Source organism: Astatotilapia calliptera, chromosome 16 (assembly GCF_900246225.1).
Source record: "Astatotilapia calliptera chromosome 16, fAstCal1.2, whole genome shotgun sequence".
In the NCBI taxonomy this organism is placed as follows: Eukaryota; Metazoa; Chordata; class Actinopteri; order Cichliformes; family Cichlidae; genus Astatotilapia; species Astatotilapia calliptera.
In genome coordinates, this window is record NC_039317.1 from 11,037,739 (window position 1) to 11,057,727 (window position 19,989).

A 19,989-nucleotide genomic window follows, 5' to 3' on the forward strand; every position below is an offset into this window, starting at 1 on the left:
TGACACCACTGTCATTGGCCTCATTCAAGATGGTGATGAGTCTGCATACCGGCAGGAAGTTGAGCGGCTGGTACTCTGGTGCAGTCAGCACAATCTGGAGCTGAACACTCTTAAGACTGTAGAGATGACAGTGGACTTCAGGAGACATCCCTCAACTCTGCTCCCCCTCACCATATCAGACAGCCCTGTGTCGACTGTGAAGATCTTCAAGTTCCTGGGTACAACCATCTCCCAGGACCTGAAGTGGGAGACCAACATCAACTCCATCCTCAAAAAGACCCAGCAGAGGATGTACTTCCTGAGACAACTGGGGAAGTACAGTCTCCCACAGGAGCTGCTGATCCAGTTCTACACTGCGGTCATTGAGTCTGTCCTGTGCTCCTCCATCACAGTCTGGTATGGAGCAGCCACTAAACAGGACAGGAGCAGACTGCAGCGGACTGTACGGGCAGCAGAAAGGATCATCAGCGCCCCCCCCCTGCCCTCCATCCAGGATCTGTACCACTCAAGAACCAGGAAACGGGCAGGGAAAATCATCGCAGACCCCTCACACCCTGCACACAGACTTTTTGATCTGCTGCCCTCTGGCAGACGGTACAGAAGCCTGCAGACCAGGACCACCCGACACAGGAACAGTTTCTTTCCCCTCGCCATCTCCCTTCTTAACAGTTGACCTGTCACACTGCTCCCACTGCCAGACTGCAACTGCACCTTATGTACATTTTGTAGTATTCATTCCACCTCATTCATTTCTGTATTTTATGTATATAAGGTTAGATTCGTTATTTATAGTTGGTTTACATAGCTTTGTGTATGTATGTGTAATGTGTATATATAGACACTTGTGTGTGTGTGTGTGTGTGTGTGTGTGTGTGTGTGTGTGTGTGTGTGTGTGTGTGTGTGTGTGTGTGTGTGTGTGTGTGTGTGTGTGAGATTTACATTGCTGTGCTTGAGAGCCACCATCTACCGGAACCAAATTCCCTGTATGTGTCTGCACATATACAGTGGGGCAAAAAAGTATTTAGTCAGCCACCGATTGTGCAAGTTCCCCCACCTAAAATGATGACAGAGGTCAGTAATTTGCACCAGAGGTACACTTCAACTGTGAGAGACAGAATGTGAAAAAAAAAATCCATGAATCCACATGGTAGGATTTGTAAAGAATTTATTCGTAAATCAGGGTGGAAAATAAGTATTTGGTCACCTCAAACAAGGAAAATCTCTGGCTCTCACAGACCTGTAACGTCTTCTGTAAGAAGCTTTTCTGTCCCCCACTCGTTACCTGTATGAATGGCACCTGTTTGAACTCATCATCTGTATAAAAGACACCTGTCCACAGCCTCAAACAGTCAGACTCCAAACTCCGCCATGGCCAAGACCAAAGAGCTTTCGAAGGACACCAGGAAAAGTATTGTAGACCTGCACCAGACTGGGAAGAGTGAATCTACAATAGGCAAGCAGCTTGGTGTGAAAAAATCAACTGTGGGAGCAATCATCAGAAAATGGAAGACATACAAGACCACTGATAATCTCCCTCCATCTGGGGCTCCACGCAAGATCTCATCCCGTGGGGTCAAAATGATCATGAGAACGGTGAGCAAAGATCCCAGAACCACACGGGGGGACCTGGTGAATGACCTGCAGAGAGCTGGGACCAAAGTAACAAAGGTCACCATCAGTAACACACTACAACGGCAGGGAATCAAATCCCGCAGTGCCAGACGTGTTCCGCTGCTGAAGCCAGTGCATGTCCAGGCCCGTCTGAAGTTTGCCAGAGAGCACATGGATGATACAGCAGAGGATTGGGAGAATGTCATGTGGTCAGATGAAACCAAAGTAGAACTTTTTGGTATAAACTCAACTCGTCGTGTTTGGAGGAAGAAGAATACTGAGTTGCATCCCAAGAACACCATACCTACTGTGAAGCATGGGGGTGGAAACATCATGCTATGGGGCTGTTTTTCTGCCAAGGGGACAGGACGACTGATCCGTGTTAAGGACAGAATGAATGGGGCCATGTATCGTGAGATTTTGAGCCAAAACCTCCTTCCATCAGTGAGAACTTTGAAGATGAAACGAGGCTGGGTCTTCCAACATGACAATGATCCAAAACACACCGCCCGGGCAACAAAGGAGTGGCTCCGTAAGAAGCATTTGAAAGTCCTGGAGTGGCCTAGCCAGTCTCCAGACCTCAACCCCATAGAAAATCTGTGGCGGGAGTTGAAAGTCCGTGTTGCTCGGCGACAGCCCCAAAACATCCCTGCTCTCGAGAAGATCTGCATGGAGGAATGGGCCAAAATACCAGCTACTGTGTGTGCAAACCTGGTAAAGACCTATAGTAAACGTTTGACCTCTGTTATTGCCAACAAAGGTTATGTTACAAAGTATTGAGTTGTATTTTTGTTATTGACCAAATACTTATTTTCCACCCTGATTTACGAATAAATTCTTTACAAATCCTACCATGTGGATTCATGGATTTTTTTTTCACATTCTCTCTCACAGTTGAAGTGTACCTCTGGTGCAAATTACTGACCTCTGTCATCATTTTAGGTGGGGGAACTTGCACAATCGGTGGCTGACTAAATACTTTTTTGCCCCACTGTACTTGGCCAATAAACACGATTCTGATTCTGATTCTGATTCTGAGATGTATATTTGTGAATGTGGAGATGTTATATTGGTTTCACTGGTAAAAATAAATAATTGAAATGGGTATATATTTATTTTTTGTGAAGTTGCCTAATAATTATGCACAGTAATAGTCACCTGCACACACAGATATCCCCCTAAAATAGCTAAAACTAAAAACAAACTACAAACTACTTCCAAAAACATTCAGCTTTGATATTAATGAGTCTTTTGGGTTCATTGAGAACATGGTTGTTGTTCAATAATAAAATTATTCCTCAAAAATACAACTTGCCTAATAATTCTGCACTCCCTGTAGGTCTGTTGACAGAGCTCTGTACAGGTCTGCTCGAGCTGACCTGAAAAGGGGTCCCACCTGTCCAGCAACAACACATGGCATGGAATAATAGACATCATAAACCACAGAGGCAGAACTGTGAAAACAGAAAACCTGAGTGTGCAGCTAGCAGAGGACATAAACAGCTTCTTTGCCCGTTTTGAAACACCACAACAGCAGCATTCATCTGCCTCAGCCCTGCTCCCATCCTCATCCTCACCTGGTTCCTGCACCGCTCCATTCACTGTAACGGAGCACGATGTCAGATGAGTGTTCCTAGCAGTGAACCCCAGGAAGGCGTCCAGACGGAATACGTGGTAAAGTGCTAAGACCATGTGCCCACCAGCTCACCCTCATCTCCACCAGAATCTTCAACCTCTCACTGGATGAAGCAGCCATCCCATCCTGTCTAAAATCAGCCACAATCATCCCAGTACCAAAGAAGTCTCCCATCACCAGCCTGAACTATTATTGCCCTGTGGCCCTCACACCGGTAATCATGAAACTAGTCCTTCAGCACACCAAGGATTACCTCCCCCCAGAATTCGACCCCCACCAGTTTGCATACCGTGCAAACAGATTCACAGAAGATGCCATCACCCTCCACTCGGTGCTGAGTCACCTAGAACAGCGGCAGAGCTACGCCAGAATGCTCTTTGTGGACTACAGCTCACCCTTCCACCACTCGCCCATTGAGAGCCTACTAACTTACTGCATCACAGTATGGTACAGCAGCTGCACTAAGGCGGATAGAGCCACCCTCCCAGCATGTTTGCAATGAGTAGGAGATGCTCTGTATCTCACTGTACAACTGTATAGTGACAAAGGTATTGGGTTCTTTTCTAAAAATTGCTATAAACAGAGGAACCCAAACTGATGAAAAGTGGCGAATATTTTTTTTCAAATGACTATTTTTAGTGGATTTTTGATATAGAAGCAGAATGACAGAATGTTAAAAGAAGTTACTTTTAGTCATTCTAAGCTGGGCATTGCGTTCTCTGGCTGTTCAAAGCCATGGAACTTTAGACTTTCCAAGCAAATAATGATGGCCATACTGATGTTCTTTTCAGTACATTTTACTTTATGTTCATTTTCATTTTTATGATGTTTCTATTTTTACATAATTCCTCCCACATAGCAAAATTGGTATGGCCTGGATCTGTCCCACACAATGTGCTTACACATGGCCTGCGTACCGCAAAGAATGACGGCCCTATGGTGGCCCAGATCTGGTTTACCAGAGGTGGCCCACACATGAGCCAGCACAAGGCCAGTTGCAGACACACTGCTGGCCCTGTGCTGGCCCAGAACAGTTTCAGCTCTGGCCCCAGATGTCAGCCTAATGTGTACCTTAGCCATGTAAGCCATGTAATAACAACATGTGCTGGAACATAATAGTGCAAAAGTAACATGACGAAACTCTGTTCAGACAGTGAATGGACTGATTCTTATACAACACTTTTTTACTCACCCATATTACTCAAAGTGCTCTATACAACATGTCACATTCACCCAATCAGGCCAAATGTGGCATGCCATCACATAAACAGTGCCATCTTACCATGCCAGAAGTCAGCCAGCAGTGCCGGCTTGACACCAGATCCAGGCAAGACCCGTCTGCTATGTGGGATGACTTGTTCTTTTGGCATTTTAGTTGTGGATTGTGTTTGGACTGTGTCTCTTGCCCTTTCAGTATTGTTTCCTTGTGCTTCTAAGTGTCCCTTTGTTTCTTTTTAGGTTATGTAGTATGGGTTAGAGATATTTTGTATGTTGTTTTCGTTTAATAAATCCGCCTTTTGGATTATTCCCTGATGTGCCTGAGTTCTGTTATTTAGTGTCACTTTGAAAGGACACACATCCAGCATTGACATATAATTGTTCTTTCAATTTTTGATAAAGATTACAGTGGAATTGGAGATGTAACTTGGCCCCAGAGGTTACGGGTAGGGACGCCCCCAAAGAGTAAGAAAGTGTGGAAAGTGTGGACCTCAACTATTATGGGTGATTTTTAATGAATTTTTTGGAAATTTCCCATAATTGTAGTGTATTGACTGTATTGGAATCTGGAATATATTAGTTTCCTTTAAATTTCCTGAGGAATTTCTCTCGCTGCAGTTACAATCTGGAATGAAACTTGGGCACACACGGTACAGTAGGTGTCCCCAGGGGAGAGGGGGGATCGTGGTATGGAAAGTTGTGTTTTTGACATCAACTACTCAGGGGAGCGGATGAATATTATTCATGAACTTTTTGGAAAAATTGGACACAAACGTTTAGGTGAAGTGGTATTAGGCCTGACTAGGCACTTGGATACCAAGAGTACCGCATTAAATTTCTGAAGGAATTTCTACAGTAAATGCTGGCTGGAACCCTGGCAACCACACAGGTACAGTAGGTGTCCCAGAGGGGGGATGTGTTGAAAGTTGTACATCAACTACTCAGGATGATTTTTCATGAATTTTTGAAAATTGACATAATTGTAGTGTATTGGACGACTGCATTGAATACAAGTACCCTTTAATTTCTGAGGAATTCTACAGTAAAATCTGGATGAAACTTGGCACACAGGTACAGTAGGTGTCCCAGAGGGGGATGTGTTGAAAGTTGTACATCAACTACTCAGGATGATTTTTTAATGGAAATTTGTTGGAATGAAATTGGACCATAATTGTAGTGTAATGGCCGAACTGCATTGGATACAAGTTACCCATTAATTTTGTCTGAGGAATTTCTACAGTTAAAATCTGGGTAAAAACTGGCCCAGAGGTAAAGTAGGTGTCCGAGAAGAGGATTGTGTTGAAAGCTTGGCATCAACTTTTAATAATGATTTTTAATGAATTTTTGAATATGCAACCAGACTGTCACGATGGCTGTATTGGGCTGTTCCATTGTAATTTGTGTGCGCGCGTGCGTGTGACTGTTCACGCGCGTGCGTGTGTGCGCGAGTCTAGGCTTTCAATCAGGATATAAAGCGAAAAGGCGCTACCGTAAAGACTGGTGTAAAAGCGCAAGGAAATTTATGCGGCGGATAGGAGGCGGCTGGCTTGACCGCGGCTCACAAATGACGGCTCACTTTACCGCGGTGAAAAAGTGGTTGCACTACTCTTACGTATATTACGGTATAGGTGAAGACTTCATGAACACATAACTCCAATTTTAGCCAAATTACATTGGCTCCCTGTTAAATATCGTATAGATTTTAAAATTCTTTTGTTCATTTTTAATATTTTGAATAATTTAGCGCCCAGTTATCTTTCTGATTTAATCCATTCATACAATCCCAACAGGGCACTTAGATCATCCAACCATAGGCTCCTAGCACAACCTAGGACTCGAATGAAGTCAAGAGGCGACCGGGCCTTTGCATCCGTGGCACCCAGACTCTGGAATAACCTCCCCGTTCATATTCGCACTGCCGAGTCTATCCAGTCTTTTAAATCACGTCTTAAAACTTATTTTTTTACTTTGGCTTTTGATTCTGTCTAGTTGGCTGTTTTAGCTTGTTGCGTTGTTACCTATTGTTTGTTGTCCTCTTCTATTGTTTGTTTTAACTGTCTCATGTTTTTATTTTATTTATGACGGGCGATCGTGGCTCAAGAGTTGGGAGTTCGCCTTGTAATCGGAAGGTTGCCGGTTCGAACCCCCGGCTTGGACAGTTAGATTTAGTTAGATTTAGTTAGATTTAAAACCGTTGTAATTGATTACAATGAATGTTCTCATAAGAAGAATTATTTGAATTTAGTTACTATTGTCTTGTTGAAACACAGGTCGCATATTTGTGGAAACAACAGGAAACGGAAGTTGTTGTTTCTGTGGTCCCATCTCAGATTAGAGGTAACAACTTTGTCATACGTCACAGTGAGTTCCTGACCCTTAGACCACACAGCTGGCTTGTTGGAGAGGTATGTAAACTAGTTATTTAAAAAAAAAATGTACTGCATAAGGTTAACGTTAAAGCTGGGGCAGGACATTAGTTTTTCCCTACACATTCAGTAAGTACTGCTTTAGATCGACATTCCAGGCATATCCTCATGACTGAATACTGAGTATACGTAAGTAAAAAAAATCTTTATTAAAGATTGTATTCCAAAACTTTATCATGTTTACAAAGTAATAAAAGGTTATTTATTATACTCCTCAGGTCATTGAAAGTATCCTGCACCACTGGGCCATTCGGCTAAATCAGGGGAATAATATCTACATTATGAACCACTACACGAGCGGTGTGATCCTCTATGGAGAGAGAACTAATCAGGAGACAAAGCTTGTCCAAGGTAAAAAAATTTTTTTATATATTCTAGAATTAATTTTTTAAAAGTTAATTAATGTCTCGAAATGGAAAAGGTATTGTTGCAAATTTGTAATTAATTCCTAATATGTCACAGGTGAACTTTGACAACTAGAGCCGTTTTATCCTTTGTTGGAAATATACACTGGAAGTTTCTGGTTAGTACGAGCAGCATTTCTGTGAAAACAGTTTGTTTCAATAACACATTATTGAAAATTTATGTACTTTTTAAATTTATATATCTATCGCAGTACATAAATGCAGATGACAGCTGTCTGTATTTGGTCGATCCTTCAAGAAACTCTTTGGAGCAGGAAGAGTCTGACCGTGCAGCCAGAAGATTCCGGTAATTATGCGTTATTACATGTATATAATAACATGAAATATTAGAAAAGTGACAGGAGGACTTAGGAGGTCTTTTTCTAAAGGTGAACGTATGGTTGTAGATTAAAGTTTAATAAAATCTGTGGTTATCAGTTCTTTAAAGAATTTAAAAAAATAATTCAAAATTACTCACATATGTAATTTTAAATAATAAAAAAACCACTGACAGTGTTTAAGCAGTGATACATTTGAGACAGTTAACATTTGTAGATTTAAAAGAACATGTTAATAAGTTTGATACTTCATCTAACATAATGTAGAGCACAGGGCTTTCTGACACACCATTAAAAACAGTGATATGTACTATATGTGTCTTTTTCTGTGTGACTTTTATCATTCATTTGTATATAAATGTGATGTATGTTACGTTCACAAAGTGAATACTTCAAAATGAGGAGGACATGCTACAACAAAACAGACTGGGTGAATGTGAGACTTCGAGGAGGAGTACTGACACATCCATTTCAACGGGATGGTTCTAGCTGCGGAGTAATGGTCGTCATGGTATGGCACCACATTGATGCAATAATATTGTTCTGTAAAATTAGATAAGAAGATGGGTGGGGGAAGTTAAAATAATCTTAAAAGGTTAAATTGTGTAAACAGGAAGTGTAACATTTGCAGATGTTTTCATTTAATTGTTTTTGGGGTTTTTTATTTCAGATGGTCAAAGTAGTAATGGAAGCATTCCCAAATAAACCAGAAATGACATTTTTGACGACAAAAAAAGAGATGGCCCAGGCACGAAGGACATTTGCACAGACAATACTTGAGGCCTCCGGTGTGTAATATCTTCTTCAAATGGACATATTTATTTGTGTCAAACTGTCAAATACTAAAATATATATATACATATATATATATATATATATGTATATATATATATATATATATATATATATATATATATATAATATATATATAATTATATAATATAACAACTGTGCCATGTGTGCAACGGTGAAACCACCTAATCCAGGACCCTCCATCACTGACTGGGTATAGTATTTTTAAAAATTGTTTTATGTTATCTACAACAAAGTATTTGACTCTGTGTCTTAAAGATTGTAATTGATTAAAACATAGAATTATTTACTTAATGTGTTTATGAAAGTTCATTTGTTTTTGTTTACAGATCCAGTGTGATAACCGCTGGTTCCATTCTGAAGGCCTGGACATGACAAATGAACAGCTCAGCAGTGCTCAGAAGACAGAGTGGAAGTGTGTGCTTTGTGTAACCTAATTCCACATGCAGTGAAAGCTACTTGAATAATCTGCTTATAGTTGTTATTGGTGTTTTGAGGAACACATGTGTAAAACACAATGTGTATAACATTCTTGCTTTGTGCTCGTACTTCAAGTATTTCCTTTTTGATTTTTTGGGTTGATTTGTGTGATGACAGATAATGAATAACAATATATCTAAACTGTGTAGTAGTAATATGAGAAATCAGTAATCTGAGAAATGTAATTTCTCACCCTGACCGGTTGAGGCAGATGGCCCCGCCCCTCCCTGAGCCTGGTTCTGCCGGTGGTTTCTTCCTGTTAAAAGGGAGTTTTTCCTTCCCACTGTTGCTCATAGGGGCTCATATGATTGTTGGGTTTTTCTCTGTATGTATTATTGTAAGGTTTAACTTATTATGTAAGTGCCTTAAGGTGACTATTGTTGTGATTAAGCACTGAATAAATAATGTCTAAAACTAAAGTTGCTACTTGAGGTGGTGTGTGAATGACATTTTGAAAAATTTAAATTGTGTGTGGAAAGAAATTTCTTGTAGTTAAGCAAATACTTCAATGAACTCATTTTGTTTGGTAATGGAATAGGATTTAATTTTATCAGAAATCCATACAGTAATTGTTGCTGTGGATGACAGGGTGCAGAGTGGGGGTCACCCAGAGGCATAATCCAGTGAGATATCTGTGTCACCTCTTATAGTTTTCCTGTAATCTGAGGTCAAAGACGAGGACATTAAGAGTACAGTAGAGTAAATTGGGTAAATTTTATTGTTAATTTTCTCTGAATCATACAGTAATTTGGCCTGTGGATCACAGGGGGGAAAGTGGAGATACACTAAAACTGGGAGTGGATTGTGAAGTAAAATAGTGTCAGGACAGAAAACACTGCGTTTCTAAGCCAGTCTTCACCTATACCGTAATATACGTAAGAGTAGTGCAACCACATTTTCGGGGCGGCTAGCTTGACTGTGACTTCTTAAGTGAGGGCTCACTTGACCGCAGTGTTTCCTCTGGACCGAATCAGCTGGTGCGTTTCTAAACTTACAGTTTTTGGTTTATGTGCGGCCAGGTGTGTGGGGGGCGGGCGCAACAAAAGTAAACACAGGAAGAAGGAGCAGACTGGACAGTTTGGTTCATTTCATGGCGAGCTGCTAGTTCACCTGTGCACGTGTATAGTACCGTCATGCTTTACGAACACAAAGCACACCTGGCCATTTACGTCACCAACACCTGGTAGTCGGTTCGGATCGCGTTCACGTCATAAACGAGCCGCTCCAAGGATTTGGGATTTTATGTACATATTGTTTTTGACAATAAAGCCTTACTTTGATGAGTTGATGTTCGAGCTCACAAAGTCCCAGGGTGAACAAAAGAGAACCACCTGAGAGGAAGCTGACCCACAACAAAGTCTGAGATTTGGATCACAGCCCCAACAACCAGTCCAGAGTCAGTGACGCTGTCATAAAGCAGGACGCGTCACTGCATCTCTGACGCGTAAACAAAGTGCAAGGTGTTGACGGGATTAGAAGAGTGAGTCGTGCTGAGCCCGAGTGCTTTAAACCGCTCATGTTTGATGGAATTATGTCAATGACAGGACTCACTGACGATCACAGAGCAGTGAGAAAACTGAGACACTGAGAAGCAGTTAGGTCAGTGATTGAGCAGCACCCATACAGCTTACAGTAGAAGCGTCCTGGGTTTGAGTCTCCGGGCCAGACTACATATGCATATGTGTGTGTATCTATATCTATATCTATTCTATATATAATATATCTATATATAGATATATATAATTTAATCTTTACTTGTTACAAGAGTAAAGATTAAATAATATACGAGGTCAGCAGGTACAGTACAGGTGTTTCTGTTTTAGTGTCAGTAACGTTTACTGAACAATAAAAATATTGACAAATTGTTTGCTGCCAACAGAAAGAAATGCAGGAAATAAAACTGTCTAATAATCTTTATTTATTATTGATGCTCACAGGGAGACACGAAGACAGTAGGCAGTGGATGTCATACCTGATGATCTCTAACCTGACCTGTTAATCAGTGTGTAATCTGAACCGTAGGTGTTGATCATAACTAACTTTATAAATGGGGTCTGGTTTCCTGCTACCTGAAGATTAATCCTGAGAAAATGCTTCGCTGCTGTGACCTCCACAGCGAGTTTACTGCGGCGGATCTCGAACAACCCAAATAGAAAAGCCCAAAGATCTCCACTTTACACAGAAGATGGAATCAACACTGAAACATTCAGGAGGCTAAAAGTGTTTCTGTTTCTATTAAAATATGTGTCTCGGATTATTTGCAGAAGCTTGATGATTAAATCAGATAATGGAGTCAGAACTAATATGGTTTGTCTATAAGAGCACTATTAAACACAATTATACATTTCACGTGAGAATTAAAGCTTTTAGAGCTGTATGTAATTAACAGATAATAAAGGTTTTCCAAAGTGACCAGATTAAAACATCTCCAGCTAATGTTGGAAGGTATAAAATTCTAAATGGCTTACATTCCTCGACTGTGACTTCGTAAGTGAGGGCTCCACTTGACCGCAGTGTTTCCTCAGTCTAAGTGGCTACATTCTGGGTTTGAAGGACATATGCAGCTGAATAGCGTCTGCATAACAATGGTAACGAGATGTACTCAAAGCTATTCAGGATATGTGGGAGCATATATAGAACACTTTTGAAATAAAAGGCAGCTTGTTTAAAATATGTAGGGACACCAGACGGAGGTCAGAGAATTATTACCTTAAGAACAAACGGGTCCAATGGTGTTGAAGACCCTTTTGAAGAGTGTGGTGGTTTCATTTTGTCAACCAAACTGATGAACAGCGTTCAGAGAGCTTGGTCCAAAACTCTTTAAGAGTGGGTGGCCTGTTAAAGCGTGGGAGTCAGAGAGAAAAGGAGGAGGACTGATGTTTGCTCCGGAAATATTAGGACTTATTAATAAAGAAAGAAAGTTTTCACACTCTTCATTTGAGTGACCAGTTAGAGCAGGAGGTGCAATGTTTCTGAACTTTTCGAAAGTTCCTTTTATATGTTTAAATAAAATTTGTTTCATCCTGCTAAAAGACAAAATCTGTTAAATTGTTTCTATATCATTAACATAAACATGTAATAAAAATGACTTCATCACTGTCAGAGATGATTCAATGATAATGAATAATCACTAAAAATGATCAAAGTCCTTTGTGTTCAACGAAAACTAATCAAACTGCTTTGATTACACTCTGGTTTGTTCCTGAATGGCTTCAGCCTGTGGTGAGGTGGGGGTGGGGGTGGGGGGGGGGTCACTTGAACAATGGAGACCTGGACCTGTAGGTCCTGTTCTGTCTCATCCAATCAGCACGCAGCTCTCACGATATAAAAGCAGCCTAAAGGGCAGAGTCCCACAGTTCACACTGAGAACATCACCCAGACCACGATGGATGGAAGCACGGACCACAGAGCACAGATCCAGCAGCCAGACTCCATCCAGTCCCAACAACAAGACTCCGACCTCCAGGACACCTCCTGTCCTCTCCTCATGTACCCGTCAGCCAGACACTGCTTCTACCTTCGCTCCGATGGACATTCTCTGACTGCAGGGACAAACTGGGAGACGCTGAGCCGTGGTCAGGACTTCCAGGAGTTGGCTCGGGAGCTGGTTCTGCACTTTGACCAGCACGTAGTGCGCTCACTGCCTGGCTGTGGACGGTCTGCAGGAGGCCAGCGATGTCGAGGAAACAGACCTGTGAAAGTCTTCCACCACGTCCACAGCAGCTCCACGCCCAGCTGGATGTTCACCCCACAAACCAAACGGTCCCTTTTAAAGACCAAACACCCACAACTAAGAGCTCTCCAACAACAGCACTCTCATTTCTTATCACTGCTGTCTGGACACGTCTGATCTTCATGTTCCTTTAGGCTTCAGATGTAATCAATACCAGTTATTGATTACATCATTAACTGGCTGTTTAACAAGTTTCATGCAGAAGAATACATTTTGAGCCATTCAGCAAAACAAAGATGATTGAATCAACCTTGTTGGATTCATATTCAGAGCGATCAGTCAGATCATCTTTACTTTGCATAACCCTTACCCTGCATTTTTTGTTTTTTTATTCCATCTCAAACTAAACGATATTTCTACAAAGTGTGAAGCAACGACAGAAAGCACCATAAAAACATCCTCATCGCTCACACGAAGAGTCATTTTCCAGGCTGTTTTAAACCTCCCAAATAGGATCAGATATGAAATTGTTCATTTAGTTCTGTTTTTTAAAAAGATTCATTTGTTGTAGTTAATAAAAAACTGTCTTGAAAAGTCCTGATCAGCATTTTCGTAAATGACAGAGTGAAACCAAGCTTCTCTCCACACTTCAGTTCAGAAAGGCAGCAGATGGGATAACTCTGCCTCCATCTTTACGTTGCATTTATTGTATTTATTCTTATAACAGCAGCTCCAGCTGTGCTGTATGCTCGATTGTGTTGTTTTATGTATATCTGTTTTATATCATTGTGAAGCACTTTGTGGTTCTTATCCTGTAAAGAGTGCTTTATAAATGAGGTTATTATTAGTATGTTTCATGGTTTTTCTCCAAGTTCAGATAAAAGTCATGGCGACAGGATGTGATGAAGAGCAGGGGGAACAGAATCAGCTGCTCAGCCTCCATCATTCTCCACCCAGAGACTGATGGAGGCTGTCGATCAGTTATTGGACTAACATTGGATTTGAACTTCAACATTTTCAATATTGATTTAAAACAGCTGAAAAAGGAGTAAAAGAGGAGGGACTGCTCAGTTATTGGTTAAAAAAAACATGAAACATGAATTATTTTATTGTTGCCATGGAGATTGGATGAGTCAAACAGTTTGAAATAAAATCCATGAAGGTGCTGCTCTCCCTCCCTACCTGCTGCATGGGGTGGTTTTTTTTTTCATCCAATCAGCATGAAGCACGAGGTGAGGCAACGCTCTGAACCAGCTCCCAGTCAGCCTGCACTTTATTCACACACAGAGCTTCTTGTAAGCACCAACACCTCCACCCAAGAGCTGGAATCCAGAAATATTCTGGTTTTCCTTAAATGTCACAATCCCAGAAACAAAAACACTACATGAGACACAAACTGTGCTGCTGATGAGAATGTGACACACACCACTCAGGTTATTAAAAGCTCACTGGAGAAAGAAGTCAGTAAAGCCTCAGCTCTGAGTTTGCAGCAGATCCATTCAGACAGATCAGCATCACATGTTTGTCCCCACAGTGAGAGACGTCCATCAGAGGCAGAGTGAAGCAGAGGCGTGTCTGGCTGACGGTGGACGAGGAGAGAACATAACTGCTGTGATTATATTGCATTCTCTGACATACTAAAAATCTGCAGCATCAGCAGGAACTGAATCTGCATCAACATTTAGTTCAGATTGTTTTTTGTGCTCATTTGAATAATCCTATAGATGCTTGTGAAGAAAATGCACAGTGTTAGATGATGCATATGATGCAGGTTAATTAACTACTATTTAACTGGTACATGAGCAATGATGCCGAAATCCAAAAACATTTTTATGTTTTTATTAATTAAAGCTGATTAAAAATAGGTAAGAAAGTAACCAATGGGATATTTTTGAGTCCAGCTCTCACACTCAGCTGTCGGTCTTTAAAAGGACTTGTGTCTCCTTTCATTGCTCATTGGCCAAAAAACATCTGGATGATCCCCGAGACGTCTGGGAAAACTTTCTGTGGGCTGACGAGACAAAAGCTGAACTGTGATTCTCGTTACATCTGGATCAAACTAACAGCAGTTCATAAAAAGATCACAACAACAGTCAGACATGGTGATGGTAGTGTGATGGGCTGGGCTGCTGCTGAATTCTGCTCCTGAATGTCTCCACCAGAAAAACCTGAAGGAGCTTCGACCATCACTTCCTGCTCTGCAGCTAAAGAGCACTTGGGTAATGCAGCAGGACGATGATCCAAAACCAGCAAATTCTCCTTAAAAAAGTTTTTGAGTGTCTGAGTCCAGACTTAAATCAGATTAAGAAAAAAACCAAATGTTTTTTGACCACTCAGGGATCCTGCATTTACCTGCAACGATGCTGAGAATGAAAAGGCACCAAAAACACAAACCCACTCATGCTGCCACAGTATGACTCAAGAAACAAGTTCAAACTTTGCTTAAAATTCCAACCTTTGTTTTTATTAGCAACAGTTTCTTTATCAGGACTTTGTTGTGCACATTACAATCACTAATTACCATAATACAGGTTATACACATTTTACCTTATAGACAAAAACTTATGCAAATCAAATATGTCAGCATAGGTGGAGCAGTTCATGTAATTTTGCAAGTTCAGTAATTTAAAAACACATAAATTCAGAGCTGAATGAAGATGTTTGACTTCATCATTTAACAACGATCAGAGCTGATTACAGAGAAAAACTGTTTACATTAATAATTAAAGAAAACACGGATAACATCTTAGTTCTGCCATAAAACTGGTGTAAATGATATGCAGATATGTTTTTATAATGAATAACTGCTGTGATATTTGGAGAGAACAGGTTAAATTATAACAAAATTAAAAAAATTATTTATTCATCATAAGTGAAAGAAAAATAATCATTAAGTTTTCTTTCACTTGTTTATTTATTCATCTTGTGTTTATTATTAATGACACATTTATGCAAAATAAACAAAAACAAAAAACAATCATAATCAAACCACAAATATTGACAACAGAACAATATATGAAAGAACATCAAGATTCCTTTTAACAACAATCTAATATTAAAAAAGAAAAAAAAAACATTTTGGTCGAATGGTGATTTTGACCAAACCAAAGAAAATCATCCACATGAGTAATTTTACTTACATAGTGCAGGTTAACGTGTAAATCAAAATGATTATTATTGGTTATGAGTGGAGTTAGTGGGCGGATGGCCACGCCCCTCCCTGAACCTGGTTCTGCTGGAAGTTTCTTCCTGTGAAAGGGAGTTTTTCCTTCCCACTGTCACCAAAGTGTTTGATCATCTGATTGTAGGGTTTCTCTGTATTGTTGTAGCGTCTTATCGTTACCATATAAAGCCCCTTGAGGCGACTGTTGTTGTGATTTGGTGCTATATATATATAAATAAAACTGAACTGAACTATTTGAGATGATATCCAATCAGCAGCTTTTTCTGTGGTCGTGATGAACAATCATGTGTAAAACATGCAGAACAACAACTCTGCACATGTTGTTTGTTTCTGTCCTCTAACAGTTAAAGAACAGCTGTAAAAGTGGATTTCTCTTTATAAAATGCTGCAGGTCGACGCGTCCTTGATCTCTTCATACAAAATTTCTTGCATTAACTTATTTAGTTGTTCTTCATGTTCTTCCTGGAGGTTTTCGATCCCCTCTTCATTTGTCACAGATCTCATTTCTTTTTCATGTTTTTGCATTAAATTCTTGATCCTATTCGAATAGTCAGTCTTTTTGGTCACACGTCTCACCAAGTCGTAAATTTCCTTCTTATGTTCTTCCTTCTGAGCTGCTAAATCATCCACGTGTTTCTTCTGGGCTTGGTTGAACTCTTCAGCTTTCTTTCTGGCTTCCTCTTCATGTTTCTTCTTTAGATCATCCAGAGTTTTCTTATGAATTTCCTCCAGTTCTTTTATTTCCTCTTCTCTTCTTCTTTGATCCTCTTCTTTATTGGTTTTTTCACATTCCAGCTTTTCGTTATAATCTTCCTGTAGTTTTTCCATTTTTTCTTTCTCTTCCTCTCGTCTTTTGTCTTCGTCTTGTCGTTGTTTGTCCCACCATTCCTTCTGTTCTTTCTCCCACTCCTCTTGTTTTCTTCTCATCTCTTCTCTGGCTTCTTCCAGTTTTCTGTCCACATTTTCTTTTGCCTCTTTTTCTGACTGAATTTGTTTGTCCAGCTTTTCAAGTTCTGTTTCAAATTCTTGTCGGCGTCTTTCTTCTTCAGCTTCCTTTTCCCTTTTCTCCTTTTCCCTGATTTCCTGTTCCTGCTTTCTCTTCTCTTCTTCTTCTCTAATTTTATTTCTCATTTTTTCGAGTTCTTTTTCCTCTCTGTATTCTCTCCTTTTCTCTTTCTTCATCATTCTTTTCTTCATGCCTCCATTTCTTTTTATGTTTTCTTTCAAATTCTGCCTTTTCTCCTGATCTCTTCTTCCTTCTTCTTTAAAATCCTCAGCATCTCCTTCCTTATCGCAGTTTCAGCCTCTTGCAGCATCTCGTTGGTGTAAAGCTTCCATTGTCCTTCACCATGGTGTCAATCTTTGCTATCAGCTCACTGACTTGTGTGCGGTTTTGTTTGTCAGAGTTATTGAACACATGGTATCTTCCTCCACAGTCAGAGATCAGCTTCTTAAAGGAACTGTGACATTTGTTCTTGATGTAATCATCAACAGACTCTCTGACGCTCCAGTTCATCACCTCTGGTTAAAAGAACGATGGTGAACTTTTCAGAATTCTTCCCAAAAATTTCTTGATGAGTTTCAGTGTCTCCTTCTCTTCTGCTGTGAATCTGCCGATCTCTACCACCAGCAGGAAGACATGTGGTCCTGGAGCCAGGAGACTGACACATTTCACCAGCTCCTCTTGAATTTCTTCATTGGACAAACTTGTGTCAAACAGACCAGGAGTGTCGACCACAACAAAGGACGACCGTCCACCTCACCGTGTACTTTCTACAACATTGTGTGACTGACATTTGACTTGATGCAGCTTCAAACTCGTCTCTTCCTAAAATGGTGTTTCCTGTAGAGCTCTTTCCACAGCCGGTCTTCCCAATCAGCACAATCCTGAGACAGTCTGAGTCCTGTTCTCCACTTCACCACCTAAAACATGAAAACAAGAACAGTTAACACTTGTATACTGGATTAAAACTCTGGGTCATTGGAAATAGAAAATCTAAATTACTTACCAGTGACAAGTTTTAAGACTTTCTCCATTTGTGCGTGTAAAAATGTTGTAGTTGTATAACAGCACAGTTGTCCTGCAGGCTGACTAATTTTGTCCACAATCTCAAACATCTCTGGGATCTGCTGTTTGTTCTTGGTGTTGAGAACAACTGATCTTCCTCCACAGCTCTCAGAGCTTCTGGATGTTCTTATTTCCTTTAAAAGTTACCAACAGCTGGATCTGTAGGATCTGAGTCCACGTGAACAGAATCATGGTGAAGTCATTGACTCGAGAGCTGAATGTGTCCTGGATGGTCTCTAACTCTGCCTTGTCTTCATCAGTGAGGGGAGCCACAGGTAGGACCAGGATGAAGGCATGGACACCCTCAGGATCACAGAGGGAGATACACTTGATGATTCCTCCATCACTGCCTCCTGAGGTTTTCCATACAAGGCAGGCAGCTCCACCAGGGAAACCCAACGTCCACACACCTCTCCCTGATGTTTAACACACTCTGATGAGTTGGAGGCTGAATGAAGCTCAGTCTGACCTAAAATGGCCTTGGCTGCTGACGTCTTCCCTGCTGCTCTCCTCCCACACAGAACCAGGTTCAGACTGGACTTCAGATTGGGTTTAGCCTCTTCTTTTAACGTTAGATATTTTCCCCAGTTTTCACTCACCATCTCATTCATTTCTTCCATCAACTCTGAATAATCTGTAGCAGAACAATTTTTTTCAAACCAGTTCTGCCTTTGGTTGCAGTCTTCAATGAGTTTTTCCACTGAGTTATTGCCTTTCTCCTCTTTCTGTGTTATAATGACCATTGAGTGTTTAAGGGCATCTTGACCAAACAAGCTCAGGACCAAATTCAGAGTTTTTCTGTCCTCTTCAGTGAAATCAGAAGGTTTCACTAACAGCAGCAGAACATTTGGTCCAGGAGGACAGAGACTCACACAGCTCTTCATCACTTCGAACAGAGTTTTCACAGACAGACTGAAGATGTCGGGGGTTTTGACTACTGTTAACGGTTTCCCTTTCCACTCTCCAGAGGCAGCGCGACATTGCTTTCCTCCAAGGACTTTAGGCATATTAAACTCTTTCTTTCTAATGATGATCTTTTCCAGGGATGATTTTTTGTTCTCACTTTTTCCAAAAAGCATTATCCTGAGTTCATGTGCTGAAAAACAAAGATAAAACTTGTAAATTACCTTTAAAATTGTGACACACAGACTTTTGTCACCACAGTTTTACTACATTCTGTTACAGGGTTTGAAACATTAATAAGATCACCTGATTGGTTAAATACCACCACCATTTACTTATTTTTCCTAAAGCAGTTAGCTGATGATTGCTCACGATAACAAGAAAACTGCAGATGCACTCTCTATTCACAGCGCACAACCAGTATCACCTTTTAATATCATCTGCCCCTCTGTGAATCGCTGCCTTATCGTGGTGGAGGGGCTTGTGTGTTCCAGGGATCCCAGGTGCTATGCTGTTGGGGGGCTTTTGCCACCTGGTTGTGTGTCCCATTACAAGTTGGCCCTGAGTGAGGGACCAGACACTAAGCCATTTAGAAGACCCTTATAAGACCCTTACCAGACCAAGGGAACAGTTTACCCTGTCAGGCATCCGGTTACCTGGGCACCATTTTGGAGCTAGGACATGGGAGGTGACCCGAGGGAGAGCATCTGGTGACTTGCCTTAGCCCATGGGGCCTGGCCGGGTGCAACCTGAAGAAGGAACATAGGCCCATCCTCCTTTAGGTAACCCATCTTAAGACGCCATAGAGGTCGGGTGCAATGTGTGTACTAAGAACGGAGACACTGGCAGACTGATCCCTGCTACAGAGACTGGTGTCTTGGACATGGACTCTCACCTCTCTGGTGGGGAAGGAGCCTGAGCTAGTGCATGAGGCCTGGGAATGCTTTGGTATTCCACCGGATAAGCTAGAGGAGTTGTCGAGAAAGAGCAAGGTGTGAGGTTCTCTGCTTAGGCTGCTGCCTCCAGAAACCAGAGTCTGGGGACAACAGGGACAAAGTCATCCCTCACCATAGGTGAGGACACAGAGGCAGTTATACAACTCGTTGGTGGTAGAGCTCCTGGGGTGGATGAGGTTTGCCCTGAGTTCCTGAAGGCTCTGGATGTTGTAGGGCTGTCTTGGTTCACACACTTCTACAGGATCTCATTGAGAGCCTTTAGATTGGTAAGCCAGGGTG

General features: G+C 41.2%; 1 protein-coding gene and 1 pseudogene across 1 annotated transcript in view; one reads left to right on the forward strand and one right to left on the reverse strand.

Annotated features, from left to right (window-relative positions):
- itgb2 (integrin, beta 2) overlaps positions 1–19,989 on the forward strand; it is a 98,622-nt gene that overhangs the window by 7,140 nt on the left and 71,493 nt on the right. The gene's annotated exons all lie outside the window — the stretch shown is intronic.
- Positions 15,893–18,859, reverse strand: LOC113008410 (GTPase IMAP family member 8-like; annotated as a pseudogene).